This window comes from Arctopsyche grandis, chromosome 8 (genome assembly GCF_051622035.1).
Source record: "Arctopsyche grandis isolate Sample6627 chromosome 8, ASM5162203v2, whole genome shotgun sequence".
NCBI lineage: Eukaryota > Metazoa > Arthropoda > Insecta > Trichoptera > Hydropsychidae > Arctopsyche > Arctopsyche grandis.
In genome coordinates this window covers 30,496,626-30,517,643 of record NC_135362.1, presented here as the reverse complement: position 1 = coordinate 30,517,643, position 21,018 = coordinate 30,496,626, and the positions used below count along the sequence as shown (strand labels likewise).

General features: G+C 31.5%; 1 protein-coding gene across 1 annotated transcript in view; it reads right to left on the bottom strand.

Moving 5' to 3' along the window:
• LOC143916091 (G-protein coupled receptor dmsr-1) overlaps positions 1-9,751 on the bottom strand; it is a 154,433-nt gene extending 144,682 nt beyond the window's left edge. Inside the window, exon 1 of the mRNA XM_077436991.1 lies at positions 9,425-9,751. The gene's annotated coding sequence lies outside the window, so the exon portion shown is untranslated. The remainder of the gene's footprint in view (positions 1-9,424) is intronic.
• Positions 9,752-21,018: the final 11,267 nt, after the last annotated feature.

Here is a 21,018-nt window from a genome sequence, read left to right as displayed (position 1 = left end):
TATGGTTTAATTTTGAAACTTTTGTTTTAGTGAGCTATCGCATGATAATTCTATCAATTTTTATTTTTCGATGGTTGTCAGCTCGAATTCGTCTTCTTCATTGTAGTTTAATGGATTCTGTATCCACAAAAACTTTGAGAAATCAAGGTCTTTGAAATAATTGGAAAAATGCAGCACTAAAACATCCAAGTGGTCGGTAAAAATATTTTTACTTGCTTCAATATTGGCTGTGGCCCAGAAATCTTTGGAAAGTGAAAACCTATCCAACCCATTCTTTTGTAAATTTGATTTCCATAACTTTAATTTTCTAATGAAAGCCTTTACTTTATCTTATTGAACAAGTGGGTGTATTTGTGATCCCTGCATTGATTTATTTAAACCGCTCAATTTTCCAAAAATTTCAACCAAATAGTTTAACAATAAAATTAAAATTAAAGTTTAACAATAAAATTATCGTTCGTCCACAAATGTGCCTCTTCATGTTGGTTTTCTTCGAGAAAGGTTGCTATTTCTTCTTTGAGTTCAAACATCCTTTAGAATCATTTTTGCACGAGATTGCCAGCGAACTTCACAATAATACAAAAGTGAGGTATAATTAGCTTCCATATCAGCACACAGCTTTGCAAACAGCCTTGCTCTCAAAGGACTATTCTTAATGTAGTTTATAATTTTTATAACTTTTGTAAAAATGCTGTTCAGTTCCTCGCTCATATTTTTTGACAATAGAGCTGCTCTGAGAATCATACAGTGTGTCCAGATAGCATGTGGTGCTTTCTTTTTGATCAATGCTTTAAGACCTGCTTTGTTTCCGGACATTGAGTGAGCTCCGTCGGTACACAGTCCAATTATTATTTGATGTCGTTCACAACGCAATTATTTCACTTTATGTCGTTTTCTTCAAAAAAACTGTCTATTATATTGTTACGTACGCCGCGGATTGAGCGAATTGCACTTACACTAACGGATATCTGTTATCGGATTAACTAAATGCATGCACTTACTTCCAAAGATTATATCTGGACTCTAAGTGCATTTAGGCTAAACAATGACCGTTATTAGTTATTTCTCAGAATCGGTACGGGGAGACCCAATGTCGTGGAAAATACATCCGAATACGTGACTATACAACAGGTAAACAGATTAGGCGTCCTGAGAGATCTACCCTTTATAAGGCGGTACGTAGACGATATCAGGTCATTCTGGACTTAGCAGTGACACTGCGTGTATCTCCTTAATCATCAATAAATGCTGTGAAACGACTGTTGGCCTTTTACTTGGATCCTCCACCCACCCCTACGTAACAATATTAAAAATTTCAATGGATGTGGTCTTCCCAAGAATGTGTTTGCAAAATAATATATCTTCTTATATATTATTATCCGCGACATATCGAACATATGCAATTAAATGGGCATCTTTAGCTAAAACAGAGCGTTTGCAAAGGCGCAATTTTAAAATCTTCTTCTCCGGATAATTTTCTATAGGAATTAAATGTATATATAAAAATGAAAGAAAAATAAAAATAAACGTTCATGCTTTGAATTTTTACTGTTAAGCTACGATATGAAGTTTTATTTATTTGTAGATATTATGGTATGAAAATTATTTTTTTATTAAAAAGTTTTGGCGCCTCCCCTGGCAATAGTCTGCGCCTCCCAGTTTGGAAACCGCTGGTCTAGTAGCTTTTTCACTAGACTTTATAAGAGCTTTTGCCAGCTCGTTTGAGTGGGTTTCGAGTCTACGCTTGTAGTTTTTTGTATAACTTTCTATTTCCGTTTTAATTGATGGTATAGATACATGTTGATGAATTTCAGTGTTTCTCGCAAACCATGGGGCATTTGTTATTATTCTAAGGGCTTTATTTTGGAATCGTTGTAAGATTTCCACGTTAGAGTTACTACTCGTTCCCCATAGTTGGATACCATATGTCCAGACTGGCTTTAGGATTGACTTATATACTAAAATTTTATTCTTGAATGTTATACTGAATTTTCTTCGTATCAACCAGTTCATTTGTGTAGCTGCTGGGTGAGTTCCTGTCTTTTATTTTTGATGTGATCCTTCCATGTCAGTCTCCTGTCAATGGTGAAACCCAGGTATTTTGCTGCGGTACTTTCAGTCAGTTCATCGTTTTTCAGTCTGACTACTGGGCAGTTCCCTCGTCGAAGTGTGAATGTGACATGAACAGATTTGCCAGTGCTAGCTTTCACTCGCCATTTTTTCATCCACTCTTGGAAGCCATTTAATTGATCCTGTAGCACTTCCGATGCGAGCGTGGGGTCGCTACTACTTGTTAGGAATGCTGTATCATCGGCGTACGATGCTACTGTGACATTTTTGTTTGGTGTTGGGATGTCTGCTGTGTAGATCGTGTATAATATTGATCCCAAAATGGATCCCTGTGGTACTCCCGCTCTGATTTTGTATAGCTTTGAAAACGCCTCGCCTTGTCTCACTTGGAATATTCTGTCCTCGATATACGATTTAATAATTGTGTATAGAGTGTGTGGGAGCTCCTTTTTGACCTTTTTATTATTTTACTGTTTTTTTTATGATTGTGTTTAAATGTTGTTTTTTTATCTTATTTTTTTGCTTTTGCTTTTTGTTCTCTCTATTTTGCACAACTCACGTACATATATCTCACCCGCACATTTTCCTAATTTCGTCTACCCATCTTCCTTGCGGCCTTCCTTACACCCATTCCCATTCTCTGGGGTACCATTCTAGCACTTCTGTCTATCTTTCGTCCTTTCTTCCAGCTTCGTGACCCGCCCATTGCCATTTCAATCTCTTCACTCTCTCCACTATATCCACTACCCTTGTCATACTTCTCATCCTCGTATCCCATTTCCTGTATCTACATACATATGACCATATGAATATATGATATGTCAAATACACTTATGTTTATTTCATCCATATTAAAATATAAAATCACACCGGAAAGCTACTGATCATCCATATTTTTATGGGTTGTAACGTCGTTTCGCTCGCACCACCTGATGTTAACGCGTTTTTACGGTCGTTATGAACCCGTTCGCGAGTTTTACTTTTCAAAATGGCCGCCGCACGCAAAATGGCTGACCTGTTGCTCGCACCTCGACCGTGCCCTTTTATCCGGACATTATTCATTTAATATCCGTTTTATTGCCGCGATTTCTTCGTTTATGTAAAAGCCAAATCGGGTTTTCGCAATTCGACATTTATAGGTACCCTTTTTTTTGTAATAAACTATAGTAGGTGTCTGACTACTATACATATGTACATATATAGTGCATATAAACTCAACTATGTAGTGAAATTTAATAAAGCAAATTGGTATCTATCTACCTCGAAGTTTCGAAAGGATTCGATCGGTTTTTCTTGTTGTGATTGATCGCCCAATTTTATTAAGTTTATCGGTGATGGATGGTGCGAAAATTTTTGTTATTATTTACTCTGTATGTATACATATATCATAAGTTACAATTCATCATTGCAATGAAACTTCGCTAGTGCAATCAATTATCAGCAATTACATTGTTCGACAAATGACGACTTTTGTTTGGTTCAGAGACGAGATATGACTTTTCTTATAGATATATGCCCAGTGAACACGAATCTCATATAAAGATAATTTAATATATTATCCCTATTAATTCAATTCAGATTCGTGTAAATACGAGTAAATACTAGTAGGAGCTTTTAGCTCGCAATTTTACCGATTTAAAATTCAGCACACTTCCAATTAACCATTTTAAACAAAAACAAAAAATAGTGTGGCCAGAACACTATCTCAATAAACATGTTTAATACAAAAAACTCAATATAAAATAGTATTAACAGTGGGAAAAAATCCCAAGTGAAAATACGTCCTTTTGACTTTTGATTTGAACTGGACGACTACTTAGAGAGATTAAAAGCTGAAAAGTACTACAAATGAAAGATAAAATACCCGACTACAGATTCCAATATTTATTTTGAACAGAAAATTGACAGATTTTGAGACATCGACCGAACAACACCAAGATATAGAAAAATCGCGCGATTTTAAAAACATATATCTCCGAATCTCGACCCAATCAACATTTTTATCACCGAATTCGTGTTTACTAGGCATAGATCTATAAGAAAAGTCATATCTCATATCTGAACCATATCTCGTGTCGAACAGTGTTATCGATATATTTTTGCTAAGAAACAATTTTCAGACTATAAACGCAAGCATCAGTCAATATTTTTAGTGAGTTAGCCAGACGTTGCTCGTATTATACATAGGGACTGAAATATCGCATAAAATTGGTTTTTGTTTGAACAAAATTTCCATAAGCCACCGCTGTAGTTACCTATGAATATTTCCTTGTTGCATAAATGGAATTATTTAAATTCGGTGCTAAGGAAATTACAATTCGAAATTATATTATTAACTCCGTAATACCCTTAATGGTAAAATTGGTTAAGCTTTCATCTAATCCCAAAATACGTCCCTCTGGATTGAGATCATTCAGAATTCGATCGTCTAAGATAGTTGTGATAATTGAGGATTCTAACCGCATGGAAATCACCTATATAAATTGTTTTAATTCGGAATTTATCCCTTTGAGATAATGACCATTCAAGAATTTGTAATTGTATTCGTCAGTTGTTATTTAAATCACCTATTAAAAGAAAAGCGATAAAATAGGTAGATTTTATTTATGAATACATATGTACTTAATTTTTCAATATAAACATTGGCATGTAAATTTAATCATATTCGAATATGAGTAGGTACACATCTCGAAAGATATTATTGTGAATATTAAATTCTTAGTATGATATTTAATTACATTTTAATTGGAGGGAAATTTATTATTATTCAGTCTTCGCCTTTGAATTCCGTTGCACTTAATATGTTGTTTGTTTTCATTGTAATTCTGTCTGGTTCAACTAATTAGATTTATCTGAAGCAACTTCTTCCGGCCAACTTGCAAAAGCACTTTGTACAGCAGCAACAACTAATTGGTACTCTTTTTTTCCTTTTGTCGCCAATTCATTCAAATAAAACTACACTTTATATTATAGTTGAAAGATATTTAAATCTCTTCCTGCTTTAGTTGAAGTAAAATTCAACAAAATACGACTTACAAAGGAAACTTTTCAAAAGGTGCGAACGTACAAATGAAAAAATCGTATAAGAAATACTACATATATTAAGAGGCGAATGGAGAAGGTGAAAAGTAATCCGAAAGGAGAGATTAATAAAATAAAGTAATGTTCAGAAACGCGGTTTGTCTTCAGCAAATGACTGGATTATTTTCACTTAAGCTGTTCGTTTCAAAGAACGGTTAAAAATATCAACGTATTGATTTCCCCATCGACCACCACTCTTCCGCCAAACAATGGTGGGAATTAGGCAACAAAAACATTCCATCAAATAAAATATAATTAGTAAATTGTTCACCGAACACACACTTCTTGTTGTTGTATGTGGTAATTTTAATTAAAATGATAAATCTGGTAAAATATTCTTTGAGTACGTCGGAAAATTCATTACGCACATAATTTCACTGAAAATATATCATCTGTTCGTTCCCGTTGTTTTCTTTAATTATAATTTCACCAGGATAGTATATAACATAATTTAACAAACTATCTAACCGGAAATATCTCATCAAATCTAACAATATCTACATACATATGTATCAATGTTCATACGTACTCGTGTGTCGTGCATACGCTGTATGGATGTTTTTTGTATGGACTGTATGAATGTTTTTTGCCACATTTCAGTAAATTTGGAATACAAATGCGAATTTTCCGGGGAATGAATTGTATTTTGACGTTTTTTGAATTTGCACGCATTTCTTTACCCTTTTCCCTCTCTCTCTCTCAAGAGATTTAAGATTTCCCACATCGCTCGCCGAGGCGACACATCGAGCAGAAAACGAGATATTCGGGATGGACCTCGATACACATCTGGGCTACAATATACAACTTTTCGTTATATGTATATATAAATATGTATATATACCTATATACAGTGGCGGCTCGTCCATACGCACTGCGTAACTGCAGCACCACCAAGCAAATTGAGAAAAATGTAATATTATAATATACATAAATTTATGAATATTATATGAAAATATCAATACAATTTAAGCGTGTATTAAGCTAGCCCGCACACCGACACATCCAATAATTATCATACACCGCGGTACTAATATCAAAAAATGAGGCATCGTTTATGATTTTGTGCAGTACGGTTTTCGATGGAATATTCTCGAGTGGGCAAATGAGGGGCGCGGGGAGGGCGCTCGCAGCCAGAAGCTTGGTCTCGTACTGCCACTCCCGACAGTATTTCGTGTTGCGTCGTATGCGCGCGCCTGTCACTTTTACTCATTCCTTCTGCTTTCGCTTTAAAAGTACAGAAATAAAATGCCAATGCAAGATCTACTACTAACCGTTGAATCATATCCAATTCTAAATAAAGAAAGGCTTCAGAATGAATTAAAAGTGTTTTACTCAAGGAAAGAAATGCATAGCTTTAATGATTTATTAACATTGTTCAAATTTATTTCTGCAAAGTTCTTGAGAAAATAACAAAATTAATTCAAATTCTGCTTACAACTCCAATGACAACCGCTGAGCCAGAACGGTGTTTTTTGTCAATAAAAAGAATACAGACAAATATAAGAAATGATTGAAAGCTCGGATTGATTGTTCAGGAAATATTGACGGCTTCGTCTATGCTGTCAATTGAAAACTACGTATAGAGTAAAAAATGATCATGAACAATGACCAATTTAACGAAAAGGTAATAAACCTTTTTTCAAGAAAAAAGACAGAAGAATCAATTTTATAATGAAATAAAAATACATATAATGTTTAATTTTAATAATTTTGATGTTCATAGTTAAACGTAATCCAAATAAACATTTATTTTTATTTTTAACCAACCGCCGCACCCCCAGATATCTTATCCACGAGCCGCCACTGCCTATATATGTATTTTTTATTATTTAATATATATTGTATAGTAGAAACTTTTTCGAATTAGATTTTACAACAATAGCTATACCCATATATGATTTTCTTATTATATTTTTTATGACTGGATCATATATATGTTTAGAATACACATGTTTACGTATTTTTATACTGTATATTTTTTAAACGTAATGACATTTCCAATTTATTTGTAACGTTAAATTAACATAATATGTGAACAATAATTTATTTAGGACACAGTAGCCTACAATTAATATTAATTAATGGAAGGATCAGATATTACCGATTTATATGTGTATATCAGACATACATAATTATACAATTAACATCATGTTTGTTTGTTTGAAACTTTTTCGAATTATATTTTACAAGAAAAGCCCTAACCATCTATGATTTTCTTATTATACTTTTTATGACTTGTATTTATTCTTAATATTGTAATAATTTGTATTCATAAGACTATTATCTTTTAGAATTATGTACATTTTCCAATGCATTCCATTGTTCTTCTCACACCCTTGCTAACACATATCGATCATATGTATATGTATGTCGTTCCTAGAAAAATTAATTAGAACTTATTTTTACTTTTTCTATAGATATATGAAGAAACAATACAAAAAAGTATCGCATTCGTTGGAAATTTCAACCCCAAGATTTTGATTAAATTTTATCCAGCGTTTCTGATCACGTTTTTATGATGTTTAGAATACGTACATATGTTTACGTATTTTTATACTGTATATTTTTTAAACTTAGAAAACGTAACGCCATTTCCAATTTATTTCTAACGTTAAATTTATATATGATATGAATAATTATTTACTTAGGATACGGTAGCCTACAATTAATATTTATTAATAGATGGATCAGATATTAGCGATTTCTGAGATGATCAATCAATATGTGTATATCAGACATACATAATTATAAAATTAACATCACGTTTGTTTGTATTGCATATATTTAAAGACATCAAAATTGAAAAATTACATTCAATTGACATAAATATATTTCATTATTTCATATTGTCTAATATTGAGACAAAATGTATTAATATTTATTAATGGACATAATAGTGATTCAATGCATACTGAATAGTCTAATATTGAGACAAAATATATTTCACTATTTCATATTGTCTAATAATGAGACAAAATGTATTAATATTTATTAATGGATGGATCAGATATTAGCGATTTCTGAGATGATCAATCAATATGTGTATATCAGACATACATAATTATACAATTAATAACATGTTTGTTTGTATTGCATATATTTAAATACATCAAAATTGAAAAATTACATCCAATTGACATAATAGTGATTCAGTGCATACTGAATTGTCTAATATTGAGACAACATATATTTCACTATTTCATATTGTCTAATATTGAGACAAAATGTATTCATATTTATTAATGGATGGATCAGATATTAGCGATTCCTGAGATGATCAATCAATATATGTATATCAGACATACATAATTATACAATTAGTATCATTTTTGTTTGTATTACATATATTTAAAGACTGGAATAAGTCATCAAAATTGAAAAATTACATACAATTGACAAAATAGTGATTCAATACATACTGAATTGTTGTCTTATATTGAGACAAAATGTATTCACAAAATTTCTTCAGCGTTTTTTTAATTATTTTACATTTAAAAATGATCTATTCCATTTGCCAGCTTGTCCAGTGAACTAGCCAAAAATAACAAATACACACCCACACAATGTACTCCTTTCAATCAAAAATATATGATAATTTAAAACTATAAAACAAACTCCCACGTAAGTACAATTTTTCACGATAAAATTGTTCATATACAACATACATATATGTAATTATGCATTGCTCGCTCTTGATACTAATATCGTAAAAAATACGATAAAATTGGTCAACCGGAAATGAGATTTTACATCTGTATTTCATATCAATATTCAACAGTACATTCAATTTAACTTTTGTTGATTCTGCACCATTTTTACGTGCAAATAAACAAAAATGGATGGAATCCACGGAACGTGACCGAAATTGACAACACGTAATTTATTCCTACAGATAGATTTATCAATTCAGATGTAGCTATTTTAGAATTTAATGTATTTTATATATGAAAACCGACCTTTAGGTAAACATAATAATGTTTTTTGGTTGATATTTGGTCAATATATCGATTTATCTGTATACTACCATATGGGATGGATCTGATCCTAAGAATTTATAAGCGTATCGCTGTCGCTATATTATACATAAATAAATCTTCCAAATGAAACTATTCATTTAGCTTTATGTATGTCGTAGTACGTGTCAGCCATTACGAACCTTTGACATACGTGACGCACTTGATACAAAGTGGGCTCAAACGTGAAACGATCGCAGTAAAATATTCATACAAATATATAATATAAAACATGTTAATAAAAAATAATGCACACTTACCAAAAAATTCTTCTATTCACAATTTTATGTTAATGCATCTTTTTCGTGAAATTAACGTGCGTTAGATTATTCAAAGTATATACACTTGTCAATTAATGCCTGTCATTACGTTAATTACACATCAGTGTAAGTAACTATGAAAGTCATAAATAGTGTGTTCAATTTATTAAATATTGACGTTCACTCATTTTATGTTTACGTATTTATTCTATGTCCATATCATGAAAAGCGAACGCGTCTGAAAACTTTTCCAGCTTTGAACGTGTCCGATGAAAGTTCGCGGCCGAGAGACGTGCGCAGCCTCCGACGGTTTTCCGGCGACTGGTCGCACGTGTGAAAAGCTCTCTGGAAAAGCTCACTCGCTTCGGAGCTTTCCCGGCTGGCTTGATTGTCGACAGAAGGTGCGTGACGTTTTCAGGTCAGTGCGATGATGATAATATGGAGTCGCTATCGTTTGCGGGTATTTTTAGCTAATCCGACGTACCGTTTTAGATAATGTGTTGCAATTTTAATTCGTAGAAAATGCGACACGTGTTGTAAAATACGCGTATGTTGATTTTTTTCAATCAAAACTTATCCTGTTTGCATATAAATAGGTGTGTTTAAACTATTCCGATGCATCCTCAATATATCCAATATTTAATCGCCATAGTTCTTTGTCAAGTCAAAATAAAATGAAATTATATCACACGCTCATATTACCATTATTAACCTATATACTTCACCTGTATGGAAAAACGCCTCGAATACTAACCTTTCCGAGCTCCAAATAATAAAAAATAATTTATAACACACCCATGTATACTAACATGAAAAAACTGCATGCCATAAATAATGTTATAGACATTACTAACAAACTAAATAGTAGATTCTATAACATAATTACTAATAACCGTATACTAACACACTTGTGAAGAGTCTCGGTGATTACAACAAAATGTCTATACCCTTCAGGTATAACACACAGATTACCTAAACACCATCTGCTTTAGATCGTCGACTTTAGAGAGTATTTAATTAATATTATATATTAGATGTATTATGAGCATTTATAAGAATTGTAAATAAGTTTTTGAGCTCTTTTTCCTATTATGCTGTACATTAATATTAGAATAATATAATACTATGATTACTAACAAAATTAAATTAAAATTGTAAAATAGAAAATGATCAGTAGATCAATAGCTATTAAAATAGATATAAGATGTATTGTGAACATAATTTAGTAATAATAAAAAGCATTTAAAATTCAAAACTATTACAAAACCGTACCAAAACAACGACCAGTGCAAATTGAATCCTAAGGCAATATAGTATTAGTTCAATTTTTCTATAATTTATCTAAAATCGAATCACGCATCAATTCAAAAACATTTTGACATTTCAACGACCATGGTTAAAGCTAAGATTTTTAATACAATACCCAACCAAAACGGCATTTGTGATGTTTATGTGATTCAATCGACTTTTTTATTATACATATGTAAAATAAATTTCCAATCCAAATGACAATAATATGATTGAATAAAAAAACAACTGAATTTTGATACTAATTCGAAAACAAACGAAAATGAGAAATTGAATCAAATAAAATAACTGAAAACAATTAAATAAAACTCAAAAAAATGAATCTATACATTTTTTTTAAATATATTGCCGTCTTAATTTAAATGTTCAATGACTTTTATTATTGTTTATTTAACATTTCAACCTAAAAACTACAGATATTCGTATTTAAATGAGGATTTAGTTTAAATTCGTTTCTACTACAAGTTTTTATTTCACACGTTCAATTGTTTTCCGATTGAATACATATTGCGATTTATAGTTCGATGAATTTCAAGCTTTCATTTTCTTTGTGCGTTTGAATTTCATTACAACGATACTTAAGTATAATACATACACATTGTATGTATGTATATTTGTATAAAATTGTCTAGTTTAAACCCACTAAATCCTTTGTGATAAATGTAAAATTTTCGCAATGTTGTGTAAGTCTTATAGTAATCCTTACCTAATATTTCACTTGTCTTGGCACATTTTAAGATATGTATGTATAATATAACCACAACCTTCTACAAAAAAATATATTAAATTCCCCACATTGCATACTATGTATGTACATTTCAGATGTATTTTGCATACAACGATCCTCAGTATATTTATACATATATTCACATGTTTATATCTCGAATGAATTAAAACCATACTCAACGGTTTGCATACATATTAATTCATTAATATTTAAAATACTCACTTCCAAGATCCTAAATAGTGCGTATTATTGTATATTACACCATTTAATAGTTTAGTGTCGGCCTTTGCGAGTAGATCCTTACAATTTACAACAATAAACGCCACTCTATTATACCTACTTAACCAATTCTAAAGTTTCGAGCAGTTCAAACAAGCACTCCCCAGCGCGGTTTACTGTGCAATTTCCCGGATTTGTAACGGGAATGAAAATGTTCCTTACGGTGGTTTAATGCTCAAATATGCCCAACAAAACAACCGGTGTTTTTGACTGGCAGGGTTACGTTTTAATTAAAACTCGGCCGCAATCCTCGACATTACCTGTAAGTGCTTCATTACATTCTCTCGATTAGACGTGGGTAATTTTTACCGGGGAAAATTTTCCCACGGTGAAAAACACAAATCGCAGAATCGACGATAATGTTATTAATTCGACTTAGCACTCGGAGCACAATTTATGTTGATTTTATTAGCGCGAAATGGGGATTGAGAATCGTGCGTTAATGCTCTTGAATAATAAATGCACGAATCTTCGTATACGTAAACTTGTATGGAATATTATACTTACATAGTACTACTTGATCATGTACTTTTTTTTATCTTTAGCTTTATTTTGGTGGTGAATCATAATTTACGGATTGATTCAATTGAATCAAGCTCTGAAACATCTGAAACAGAACCCGTAGGATGAACGGTCGTTAATTCATTTACGAAACCGTAAAGCTTTCCAAAGTAAGCAGTATGGCGTGAAAAGCCAAACATTTCTGGTCTCCGTCTAACCTTGTTTTATTGTGTTGTTGCAAATTTCACAATCGCATTATTTCATTGACCCAATTCATACTGACTGACATACAAATTTTTCAAATTGACAAAATAATCATATGAGAATTTTAGTTTTTTTGCCGTGTATCAAAAAAAAATTGTTAATTTTTCATCGATTTTTATTTATTATTTGTTATGTACAAAAATAATCTAGCCAATAATCGTTAAACGATATATGTATGTACATATGTAATAAAAAAAATTAAGCAAATATGTATACATATATCTGAACATATTTATTTTTATTTATTTTATTGTTACAAATTAATATACACTCGCCATTACAGATTTGCTCCAATGCGACGGGTGTACGTTAACGAAATAGAGAATACATAAACAATCAGAAATCAGAAATACAGTAATACATACATATACAATCAGAATATATAGCATATAACAATTAATCAGAAATAATAACCATAGAGACATCTATGGATTATTTTTAGGTTTTTTTTTTGTATACAATTTTTATACATATAATAAATACGAAATTATAGAGATGTCTATAGAGATATCTATACATTCCGATTACTGTGTATAATTATTACAATTATACACAGGCAGATTTTGTGACAACAGGATTATATCTAATACCAATTGTCAGGAACCGTTTCAGCAATGATCAGATAAAATTGGCAAACTCTGATAGAGAAACGATCGATTTGGAGTCACAAAACCCCCAAATCTAACCAGCAGTGGCGAGGACACGAACCTTTGAACCTTGACCTGGCTAACTATGAACTAATATAAAAATGTCTGCAGTTATTATTAGCCGTCGGTTCAATAATTTAGTATATGTACATGTATTTGCACTAGTAGTCGGTCCTGCATCTCCAAACTTAACTTTGACAAATGTATGTATTATATATTATTATACAATGAAATGTTTTGTATATAAATACATATGATATTATATAGAAAGATAATCGATCATATTCCAGTTCGAAAAGTAATCCAGGTTCACTCGATAGCAATATTGCATTCACTTGAATCCTGCAATATGTCCTACACTTGAATGGTGCATACATATTATTCACATGTATGTACATACATAACTATCTATTGGTTCAATACAAAGTATCTACATAAGTATACGATTGTATTAAATGAAACCAAGAAAACCTAACGTAAAAATTGCATACAGATGTCCTCGCCATCTGCTGGTTAGATTTTGGGGTTTTGTGACTCCAAATCGATCGTTTCTCTATCAAAGTTTGCCAATTTTATCTGATCATTGCTGAAACGGTTCCTGAAAATTGGTATTAGATCTAATCCTGTTGTGACAAAATCTGCCTGTGTATAATTTGTAATAATTTTGAAATTTATTACATGTATAAAAATTGTATACAAAAAAAATCTAAAAATAATCCGTAGATGTCTCTTTGATTATTATTTCTGATTAATTGTTATATGCTATATATTCTGATTGTATATGTATGTATTACTGTATTTATGATTTCTGATTGTTTATGTATTCTGTATTTCGTCAACGTACACCCGTCGCATTGGAGCAAATATGTAATGGCGAGTGTATATTGATTTGTAACAATAAAAATAAAATATAAATAAAATACATATATTGACACTCGTGAGAAAATATGTATGTCTCCTTTAAAAGGACTATGACCTAGATTTTCTTTAATATGGGAGTGATAAGTTATATTTGTTATTATTATTTGTTATAATACATATTAGGAATAATCTTGATGTTGCATCAAATTTGAACTTAAATGTATGAAATTTTAATATGACATTTATTTCCACTTAGGAAAGGAGTAAGTACATAATATGTAGTTTTAAGTTTGATTCCACTTTTTTACTTTATTTCATTTAACATTTTGATTTTGATTTTTAAATGCTTTTTATTATTACTAAATAATGTTCACAATACATCTTATATCTATTTTAATAACTGATCTACTGATAATTTTCTATTATACAATTCTAATTTAATTTTGTTAGTAATTGTAGTATTATATTATTCTTATGTTAATGTACAGAAAATTATGAAAAAGAGCTCAAAAATCTATTTACAATTCTTATAAATAATCATAATACATCCAATACATAATATTAATTAAAGACTCTCTAAAGCCGATGATCGAAAGCATTAAACATTTAGTCTAGCCTGACCGTATGAAAATTTGAGTTTAATACATTTTAACCAATCGAAAAGCAACATATGAACCGTTATATTTGAAAGTGGAAAAGTCCACTTTTCTTAATTTCGAAAAATCCTTCACTAACCATTAAATATTATGCTTTAAGTTTAACAATATTTAAAAATACTGGTGGCTTGTAATACGCTTATTGCGCTTTTCCGAGATTCTCGATATATCGAATTAAAAGTAGTGATAATAATTTGTGAATTCAATCGAACAGAGATAATGTTTTGGATCTGAAAATTGGACTCCCGTCACTTTCAATTATTATTAGTACGTAATATCAGGTTGGTATGAGTAGTACGTAATGTATTAGTACGTTGGCATGCGTGTGCGCAAGTCGGTTACCAACTTAACTACACACTGGCGAATCATACTTTCGCGTCGATAAAATCGTAATTACGAATATTATTATTAAGAGGGCTGGACAGCAGCGCCTCGTCCATACAAACGTACTATACTTCTCCCTACCTCAATTATGGCACTAGAGAAATTATTTTTTTAATATGCTATGGATATCCACCATTGGGGTGCATCTATCGTTTTATTTTTTTGATTAATTATTTTTTATAGGAGCTAGGAGCCGCCAAACATCTATAAAATCGCCTCTTTTTTACACCCACGAAAACAGTCTAGCGTGCTTATTTAACGGTCGATTTAAAAAAAAATACGCCGATAGATGCACAGAAAATGTTTTTCTCATACCGATGATGAAATTTTTTTAAAAATTGGTCCAGTTTTGGAGAATAAAATAGTAGAATACGAAACCTCGATTTTGTCAATTTAAAACACGTTTCACCTGGTTGAAGCGCAACTGTCGCATTCACTCAATATATATATTGATATACATATATTGTCGCATTCACTCAATATATACATACACTCAATATATATTTAGAAGAAAGGAACGGTAACAAAATTAAGCTTTCGGGTGTACAGCCCTCTTAAGAAGTTTTTTCCCTTTTTTTCACAGTAATCTTTCCAGACACGCATACAACAAATCCTGAAAGTTCCATCGTAATCGGTTCTTTGGTTTAGGAGCCTATTCGAGACAGACAGACAGACAAACATTGATTTATATATATAGATAGATAACATAATTTTAATTCGTGAAGCTTTTCTTTGCCTTTTTGAAGCCACCCGTTGAAATCAACGTTCACAACACTAGTACGAAATAATGAGTGGGCTTTAAAATCGCTTCTCATTCCAGAATTTGCTCCCATTCATCTCCTTACGTATACTTAGATTTTATATATTGTATTATATTAATATTCCGTGACGCGTTCTTTTTACATTCTGTACGTACGTACGTAACTGCGAAGAGTGAAAGCTCTTGTCGAAGCATCGCTCTTTCAAAGATATTGTTCACAATTTCGTCAACGTGGGTCATTTATCATGCATATGAAAGACTTTTGAAATTTCGACGTGAATATAGCGTAGTGATACTACCGGCTACCCCTTTCTCTGCCTCGTATGGGAAACATGATAATGTTTTATGAGCAACGACCATCAAGTGCCCGTATATTTTCCCTATAGCTTCGCAATATGAGGAGAGACCTTATAAAGAATGTTATGAAATATCTCCCCCCGCAGAATGTTTAATTTATTTGTATTAAATCTTATTATGTATTACGGTACGTACAAATAAGTCGGTGAGGCTTTGGCTTTTACGACACTTATCATTTCACCGAGATTTTAATTCCATTCACGTTTTCTCAATACAAATCAAACCCAATTCCTCTGAAAGTAATCACTTTCGAATCGTGGGGTTTATTTTGTCGTCGGTATTTAATTTTGCGATTGTTATTATTTTGCTTATTCGTATTTCATCTTCAAATTTATCGGAGCGAACGAGATAGATCAAATAAAAAGATTAAACTTGGTCATAATGTATTGTATTTTAATTTGAGAAATTACTTACACAATTCGTTTGATAAAAACTAGATAATTAAAGCTTTCGTTGTGTCGTGCTCATTCGTGCGAAAAAATTACATTCATTTTATAACCTTAATTATTAATCTATTGTAGGCACTCAATATAGACATTTATTTTTTATTATTTTAAAGAGCAAATGAACTTCAACTAGACTTAAAAAAAAACGAGTTTTACTTATCAATAAATTTACTATTATTTTCTAGACATTTTCGCTAAATTTCGATCATATAAAATATTTATTTATTTATTAAATAGCAAATTGCTAATGAATTATTTCACAATTTCACAATTAACAATTTCAAACTTAAACTAACAACTATAATATAACATAGTTAACAAAATTAACAAAACTATAATTAGTAAACCTAAACTAATATAATATAATTCAACATTTAGCATTTTATTAAACTTCCGTATATAATTACGTCATCTTCCACAGAGGTATGCATTTAACACCCTTCAAGAAAGCACCAATGTTACTTACACCTCTAATGCTCTCAGGAAGTTCATTGTATATTTGAACACCTCTGTGGAAAACACCTCCTGCAGTTTTTGCTTTCTTAACTCTACCTATAATTAATTTATTCCTATTTCTAGTTTTATAATATACATCTACATATATCAATTGAATTTTACAAAAGATTGTATGTGATAATTAATAATAATGCAACGTAGGAACATGGGAGAGAGTATCCACTGTCGAAGTGCATTCGTGGGTGAACAATAGAGACCCCAGATTAGGCTCAGTAAGTGCCCGAACAAAGGATACGCTGGGGTTTTCACAGAACAGGGCAAGTACAGGTAGACCTACGTGCCTAGACAATAGACACGATAACAGATCGGGAATGCTATGCTAAGCAGCTTGTCCTTTATAAGGAGGTACATACGATAGATCAAGTATTCTGGAGTGAAAAAATATTACCTTCAGCGTGATATTGATAAACAGCATGAGTTTTCAAATGTCAAATTATCGCTCATATGAGTTGGTTCTATTAAGCAAATCTTCATTCGCTTATTAGCCAGCAGTATGGCTTAATGGTAACGTGCATGTTTAGCACCAAGTGATCAGTGAGTCCGATCTGCCATACTGCTGGTTAGATTTGGATCGATCGTTTCTTATCAGAGTTTGCCAATTTTATCTGATCATTGTCGAAACGGTTCCTCAAAATTGGCAATAAATCATCTTTCCTGTTGTTACAAATCTTCTGTATTTATTGTGTGTATAATTTTTAAAAATTATGTACAAAATCTAAATCCATAGATGTCTCAATGGATCAATTTTGTAATTAATTGTCATTTCGTATTCTTCAGCTTCTGGAAATACAGTGGTTTATATAATAATAAAATGCTGCATTATTTGTAATTAATTGTCCAGGAAGGTGCATTGGGGTCTTCCTGTCAAGCCTTCCTGGTATATATTTTTTTTATTTTATTGTTACAATCAATATACACTCGTCATTACAGATCGCTCCAATGCGACGAGTGTACGATAACGGTCAGAAATACAATAATACATATACAATCAGAATACATAGCATATAACAATTAATCAGTAAAGAAATAATAATAGACACATCTATGGATTATTTTAGATTTTTGTGTACAATTATTATTACAATTTTTATATATATAATAAACACGAAATTATAGAGATGTCTTTAGAGATATCTATAGATTTCAGATTACTGTGCATAATTTTTACAAATTATACACACAGATTTTGTGACAACAGGATTATATCTAATACCAATTTTCAGGCGCCGTTTCAACAATGATCAGATAAAATTGGAAAATTCTGATAGAGAAACGATCGATTTGGAGTCAAAAAACCCCCAAATCTAACTAGCAGTTTGACGAGGACTCGAACCTTTAACCACAGTGGTGCTAAATATAAACGCTACCATTAAGCCAAACTGCTGGCTATATCTATGTAAAAATACAAAATAAATATACATAAATCTATTTTGAAAAAAATGCTCTTTAAATATAATATAACATGTCACGATTGAAGTGTCTGCAATGCTAAAACATTACACAACTGTTTCGTGTCATATTCCGGAACAAGTCAATCTAGCGCTCCCAAATAATAGTCATTATAATATATTTATAATGTATACGATAAGAACACGCTCGTTTCCGCGTTATCCAACAGGACCTGTTGTACTCGTTGATTTATCATCAAAAAGCCATAAATTCGACCGACTGCCCGGAGAAAAGTGCGGATAAGCGGGCCGCGCGATAACGATATTAATTTTTGCACAACAATTTTCTCGGAAAATTCGTGTAAACGCTTTTCCTCTCGACGCGACGCCATGATGCGTCGAACTTCAAATTACTTCATACTACATACACACATACATGCGAGGCCCGTATCGGCCCGGGCAATTTTCGCAATTTTCCTCGTAAATATTATGTTTTTCGCGGCGTGACAGTGAGTCGACATTATCTCTAGAATGTGCTTGTAATACATACATATGTATGTAGGCGAATGTACATACATATGTATGTACATACGAGCGATACTGTAATGAAACACACATTCGGTACAATATCAAATATGTAACTATAATACATATGTATTTACTTACAAATAATCAAATCATATGCTAACTTTATAAACATACGTAAATACTAACTAAGAAAATATGTATAAATTATTGGTTCATATGATGCGATAATCGTCTCGATTTCTGTAAGATATATCAAAATGACTTTCTAAACTGAAACACTTTCTAAACTGGCTAAATTGCAATTATAGTCGATCCGATTAAAGAAAGTAAAATAATATCTTTATTTTTTTTTTTATTATTTCTTACTGAAGAGAGGGATACCCGAAACCTTAATTTTGTTGCCGTTCCTTTCTTCGATATATATATATATTGAGTGAATGTATGTATATATTGAGTTAATGCGACAATATATATCAATATATATGTACATATATTGAGTGAATTTGACAGTTGCGCCTCAACCAGATAATACCTATTTTAAATCGACAAAATCGAGGTTTCGTATTCTCCAGTTAACTCCTCCGAAACTGGACCAATTTAAAAAAAAATTTCATCATCGGTATGAGAAAGATATTTTCTATGTTTGTGTTTTCGTATTTTTTTAAAAATGAACCGTTTAATAAGCACGCTGGACTATTTTCGTGGGTGTAAAAACGAGGCGATTTTATAGATGTTTGGTGGCTCTTAGCTCCTATAAAAAATAACTAATCAAAAAAATAAAAAGATAAAAACATGCCTATAGTAGATATCCATAGCATATTAAAAAATTATTTCTCTAGTGCCATAATTGAGGAAGGGAGAAGTGTAATACGTTTGTATGGACAAAGGGCGCTGGTGTCCAGCCCTCTTAACTATACATACATATATAATACTATTACAATATAATTCAATGCATGGTCTTTAATAATATTACTGTAAGCTTTACATAACATGACGTTTACAATTACTTTTATCGTCTAAAAAATATAAATTTCCATTAATATAAAATATATACGTATTCTATAAATAAATCAATAATACCAACAACTTACGTATTTTATATTAAAATTTGGGTACCATTTATCGGCTCCGCAAAATAGCCCTATTTTCAAACAAATTTATCACGACATAATATGCAAATAACTAGCAGCGTGGTCTAGTGATGAGTGGTGTATTCTTTCGTGCAAGGTGTCACGGGTTCGATTCGCACTAGAGTCTCGTTGTTGGCCAGACCTTGGTTTATCGAGGTCGATCGTTTCTTATCAGAATTTGCCAATTTTTCTGATTTTCATTGAAACGGTTCCTGTAAAATTGGCTTTTCCTCTCCAATTTTCTATTGCAAAACCTTGAGTTATTGTTATATCTCAGGTTTCGCCAGATTTATCACCATAGATGTCTCTGTGGATGTTTATTGAATGTAAAAGTTCGTATTGTTACATAAAAAATGTTATTAATCGTATTTTATACGATGTTTGTAATGTCTGACCATAGATGTCAGGTATTGTTTCGATTTCCATGTGTATGTATGTAATAATTATGTATTTAATATTTAATACATAATCTCTAAAACATTTTGCCCTGCAAATAAAAAGAGTGCCCCTCTCTAAAATAGCTCGCACGTCCCAATCGGAGTCCGCCCGGCAAATCAAATGTCAAATGGGTTGCCAGTAACAAAAATAAAATTTAATAGTGAGCTATTTTAGCGATGTTAATTTGACATTAAATGTCGTTTAGACATATGGCGTGTAATTTATATTACAACTGTGCAAAAAATATTATCCCTTATTATTACCCGATAGGTCAAAAAATAACTAAATAACTAGAGTTCAACGTACATTTTATCAATACTATATATAATATTATATGATTCCAGACTATGTTCTTCAGAAGTTTACGTAAACACTTTGCTAGTTGAAAATAGTTGATATTCTTC